This window comes from Oncorhynchus mykiss, chromosome 8 (genome assembly GCF_013265735.2).
Source record: "Oncorhynchus mykiss isolate Arlee chromosome 8, USDA_OmykA_1.1, whole genome shotgun sequence".
Taxonomy (NCBI): Eukaryota; Metazoa; Chordata; class Actinopteri; order Salmoniformes; family Salmonidae; genus Oncorhynchus; species Oncorhynchus mykiss.
Window position 1 is genome coordinate 81,383,959 of NC_048572.1, and position 6,000 is coordinate 81,389,958.

Consider the following 6,000-nt stretch of genomic DNA (forward strand, 5'->3'; position numbering starts at 1 on the left):
TGCACCTGTGTAATTACCATGCTGTTTAAGCAGCTTCTTGATATGCCACCCCTGTCAGGTGGATGGATTATCTTGGCAAAGGAGAAATGCTCACAAACAGGAATGTAAACAAATGTGTGCACAGGATTTGAGAGAAATATGCATTTTGTGCATATGGAACATTTGTGGGATGTTTTTCTCAGCTCATAAAACATGGGACCAACACTTTACATGTTGTGTTTATATTTTTTGATCAATATATTTAACATGCCGATAGAAAAATACTTCTCAAAGTAATATACAGGTAACTTGAAAAAGTAACTGCAGTAATATTACAATATTTGAAGATAGTAACTTGTTATATTTACTCCTTTTCTCATAAAAGTAATATATTACTGTAAGTGATTCTGTTGTAATTTGTCTATTTTTCAACATTGAAACTTAGACGTGGAACTCTCTATTGTGTGTTGTTTTTGTAGGCCACCAGCACCAATGACAAAACACTCGAACCACTGTCACAGTAAGGGATATCTCTAGGGCATGTGCTTATTGGGCCTGTATAACAATGGACACTCAAATATCAGGGGAGCATTATGGGTAACATTGTAAAAACATTCTCTCTCCCTAGAATTGTTAGCTGGGTCGCCAGCAAAACACTGTTTTTTTTTTAACCACACAGTCTTTATTTAGGTGAGCTTAAAAAAAAGAGGTCGCCCTTTATATTTTAACTTCTCCTCCCAAATCAGGAAATGAGCAGAAAGAACAAAAAAAGCCAACTTCAAAAGCCATCAAATGCTTGCTGCTCAATATATTTGTCACTTGGAAGGTGATATAAAAAAAAAATGAGTTGTTTTATCTTTGAATTAGTTTTTATCGTGGCTTTCTGACATCATCTCTGTTCTATAAATCTCCATAGATAAAACTTAATTTAAAACTTAATAAAGTGTAGGGAGAATACACTGAGTGTACAAAACATTAGGAACACCTGCTCTCTCCATGACAGACTGACCAGGTGAATCCAGGTGAAAGATATGATCCCTTATTGATGTCACTTGTTAAATCCACTTCAAATCTGTGTAGATGAAGGGGAGCAGACAGGTTAAAGAAGGACTTTTAAGCCTTGAGACAATTGAAACATGGATTGTGTGTGTGTGCCATTCAGAGGGTGAATGGACAAGACAAAATATTGAAGTGCCTTTGAACAAGGTATGGTAGTAGTATGGTAGTAGGTGCCAGGCGCACTGGTTTGTATCAAGAACTGCAAAGCTGCTGGGTTTTTTAACGCTCAACAGTTTCCTGTGTGCATCAGAATGGTCCACCACCCAAAGGACATCCAGACAACTTGACAACTGTGGGAAGCATTGGAGTCAACATGGGCAGCATCACTGTGGAACGCTTTCGACACCTTGTAGAGTCCAGGCCTCGACAAATTGAGGCTGTTCTGAGGGCAAAAGGGAGTATAACACAATAATAGGGAGGTTTTCCTAATGTTTTGTACATTCACTGTAGATGTCTATATGTCTGGTCCGGCCAAGAGCATAAAGCTTCAGTAAAGCCTAGTAAATGGATCTCACACCTCTCTCGTTAAACCACAGTACGACCCCTGGGAAAAACTTAACTAGAGAAGCCTGAGGACGGCCATAATGTAATAATCGCTATGAGCCACACACAGCTGGGACTGACTGGGACTGGAGCAGGCAACCTTCCAACATCCTCTCTGTTCTGATCACAGCTTCTTATTACTCACATAAGTCCAATGGGAGCAACAAATACACACCACACACACACACACACACACACACACACACACACACACACACACACACACACACACACACACACACACACACACACACACACACACACACACACACACACACACACACACACACACACACACACACACACACACACAGAGAGAGAGAGAGAGAGAGAGAACACATTTCCAGTCACTCACCCCCTGCCAGCCACAGTGCTGCCTTGGAAACTCTGAAGGTTGCTCTGTTTTGTTTTTCCTAGTCAGCTGTGTGGACAGAGAGGTCTGGAAATGATTAAAATAAGATCCCTGGAGGGGACATAGCACTGGAGGGGAGGGAGGGATGGGTGGATAGATGGATAGACGGAGGGAGGGAGGGGAGAGATGGATAGACAGACAGACAGACAGACAGACAGACAGACAGACAGACAGACAGACAGAGCATCCCATGGCTAAATTTAGACAGGTTTGGTATGTGGGGGTAGGTCATTTTCTTGTTGTCATATCTTTTGAACTTGACTTAAAGCAAAGCAGATGCTGCTCAGTTTTGCCTGAGTAGACAACCGAAACAAACCCATTACAGTCCAGAAACAGCTGTAGAGCAGACTGACAGAAGAAGGTGACTGAAAGGACAGGAGAGAGGAGAGGAGAGAGTGAAGGAAAAGACAGGAGAGAGGAGAGGAGAGAGTGAAGGAAAAGACAGGAGAGAGGAGAGGAGAGAGTGAAGGAAAAGACAGGAGAGAGGAGAGGAGAGAGTGAAGGAAAAGACAGGAGAGAGGAGAGGAGAGAGTGAAGGAAAAGACAGGAGAGGGGAGAGGAGAGAGTGAAGGAAAAGACAGGAGAGAGGAGAGAGTGAAGGAAAAGACAGGATAGAGGAGAGGAGAGAGTGAAGGAAAGACAGGAGAGAGGAGAGAGTGAAGGAAAAGACAGGAGAGAGGAGAGGAGAGAGTGAAGGAAAAGACAGGAGAGAGGAGAGAGTGAAGGAAAAGATAGGAGAGAGGAGAGAGTGAAGGAAAAGACAGGAGAGAGGAGAGGAGAGAGTGAAGGAAAAGACAGGAGAGAGGAGAGGAGAGAGTGAAGGAAAGACAGGAGAGAGGAGAGAGTGAAGGAAACGACAGGAGAGAGGAGAGGAGAGAGTAAAGGAAACGACAGGAGAGAGGAGAGGAGAGAGTGAAGGAAAAGTCAGGGGAGAGGAGAGAGTGAAGGAAAAGTCAGGGGAGAGGAGAGAGTGAAGGAAAAGTCAGGAGAGAGAAGAGGAGAGAGTGAAGGAAGGAAAGACAGGAGAGAGGAGAGAGTGAAGGAAGGAAGGAAAGACAGGGGAGAGGAGAGAGTGAAGGAAAAGTCAGGAGAGAGAAGAGGAGAGAGTGAAGGAAGAAATGACAGGAGAGAAGAGAGAGTGAAGGAAAGACAGGAGAGAGGAGAGAGTGAAGGAAAGACAGGAGAGAGGAGAGAGTGAAGGAAAGACAGGAGAGAGGAGAGAGTAAAGGAAAGACAGGAGAGAGGAGAGAGTGAAGGAAACAACAGGAGAGAGGAGAGAGTGAAGGAAACGACAGGAGAGAGGAGAGAGTGAAGGAAACGACAGGAGAGAGGAGAGAGTGAAGGAAACGACAGGAGAGAGGAGAGAGTGAAGGAAACAACAGGAGAGAGGAGAGAGTGAAGGAAACGACAGGAGAGAGGAGAGAGTGAAGGAAACGACAGGAGAGAGGAGAGAGTGAAGGAAACAACAGGAGAGAGGAGAGAGTGAAGGAAACGACAGGAGAGAGGAGAGAGTGAAGGAAACAACAGGAGAGAGGAGAGAGTGAAGGAAATGACAGGAGAGAGGAGAGAGTGAAGGAAACGACAGGAGAGAGGAGAGAGTGAAGGAAACAACAGGAGAGAGGAGAGAGTGAAGGAAACGACAGGAGAGAGGAGAGAGTGAAGGAAACAACAGGAGAGAGGAGAGAGTGAAGGAAACGACAGGAGAGAGGAGAGAGTGAAGGAAACGACAGGAGAGAGGAGAGAGTGAAGGAAACGACAGGAGAGAGGAGAGAGTGAAGGAAACAACAGGAGAGAGGAGAGAGTGAAGGAAACGACAGGAGAGAGGAGAGAGTGAAGGAAACGACAGGAGAGAGGAGAGAGTGAAGGAAACAACAGGAGAGAGGAGAGAGTGAAGGAAACGACAGGAGAGAGGAGAGAGTGAAGGAAAAGACAGGAGAGAGGAGAGGAGAGAGTGAAGGAAAAGACAGGAGAGAGGAGAGGAGAGAGTGAAGGAAAAGACAGGAGAGAGGAGAGGAGAGAGTGAAGGAAAAGACAGGAGAGGGGAGAGGAGAGAGTGAAGGAAAAGACAGGAGAGAGGAGAGAGTGAAGGAAAAGACAGGATAGAGGAGAGGAGAGAGTGAAGGAAAGACAGGAGAGAGGAGAGAGTGAAGGAAAAGACAGGAGAGAGGAGAGGAGAGAGTGAAGGAAAAGACAGGAGAGAGGAGAGAGTGAAGGAAAAGATAGGAGAGAGGAGAGAGTGAAGGAAAAGACAGGAGAGAGGAGAGGAGAGAGTGAAGGAAAAGACAGGAGAGAGGAGAGGAGAGAGTGAAGGAAAGACAGGAGAGAGGAGAGAGTGAAGGAAACGACAGGAGAGAGGAGAGGAGAGAGTGAAGGAAACGACAGGAGAGAGGAGAGGAGAGAGTGAAGGAAAAGTCAGGGGAGAGGAGAGAGTGAAGGAAAAGTCAGGGGAGAGGAGAGAGTGAAGGAAAAGTCAGGAGAGAGAAGAGGAGAGAGTGAAGGAAGGAAAGACAGGAGAGAGGAGAGAGTGAAGGAAGGAAGGAAAGACAGGGGAGAGGAGAGAGTGAAGGAAAAGTCAGGAGAGAGAAGAGGAGAGAGTGAAGGAAGAAATGACAGGAGAGAAGAGAGAGTGAAGGAAAGACAGGAGAGAGGAGAGAGTGAAGGAAAGACAGGAGAGAGGAGAGAGTGAAGGAAAGACAGGAGAGAGGAGAGAGTAAAGGAAAGACAGGAGAGAGGAGAGAGTGAAGGAAACAACAGGAGAGAGGAGAGAGTGAAGGAAACGACAGGAGAGAGGAGAGAGTGAAGGAAACGACAGGAGAGAGGAGAGAGTGAAGGAAACGACAGGAGAGAGGAGAGAGTGAAGGAAACAACAGGAGAGAGGAGAGAGTGAAGGAAACGACAGGAGAGAGGAGAGAGTGAAGGAAACGACAGGAGAGAGGAGAGAGTGAAGGAAACAACAGGAGAGAGGAGAGAGTGAAGGAAACGACAGGAGAGAGGAGAGAGTGAAGGAAACAACAGGAGAGAGGAGAGAGTGAAGGAAATGACAGGAGAGAGGAGAGAGTGAAGGAAACGACAGGAGAGAGGAGAGAGTGAAGGAAACAACAGGAGAGAGGAGAGAGTGAAGGAAACGACAGGAGAGAGGAGAGAGTGAAGGAAACAACAGGAGAGAGGAGAGAGTGAAGGAAACGACAGGAGAGAGGAGAGAGTGAAGGAAACGACAGGAGAGAGGAGAGAGTGAAGGAAACGACAGGAGAGAGGAGAGAGTGAAGGAAACAACAGGAGAGAGGAGAGAGTGAAGGAAACGACAGGAGAGAGGAGAGAGTGAAGGAAACGACAGGAGAGAGGAGAGAGTGAAGGAAACAACAGGAGAGAGGAGAGAGTGAAGGAAACGACAGGAGAGAGGAGAGAGTGAAGGAAACGACAGGAGAGAGGAGAGAGTGAAGGAAACAACAGGAGAGAGGAGAGAGTGAAGGAAACGACAGGAGAGAGGAGAGAGTGAAGGAAACGACAGGAGAGAGGAGAGAGTGAAGGAAACAACAGGAGAGAGGAGAGAGTGAAGGAAACGACAGGAGAGAGGAGAGAGTGAAGGAAACGACAGGAGAGAGGAGAGAGTGAAGGAAGGAAAAGACATTCAGGTTGAATAACAATAATGATATGCAACAGTACATTGAAACAAGTACTGTTTGTTGAAACATTTAGCATATCAACAGAAATCCTCATTATAGCGTTGTAACCATTAGATTGGGAATGCTCTCTCTCTCTCTCTCTGAAGGATAAACATGCATGCCTTGTGCCCAGAGGCATTGTAACTGGCCCAGAGGCATTGTAGCTGGCCCAGAGGCATTGTAACTGGCCCAAAAGCATCGTAACTGGCCCAGAGGCATCGTAACTGGCCCAGAGGGCATTGTAACTGGCCCAGAGGCATTGTAACTGGCCCAGAGGCATTGTAACATGCCCAGAGGCATTGTAACTGGCCCAGAGGCATTGTAACTGGCCCAGAGGCATTGTAA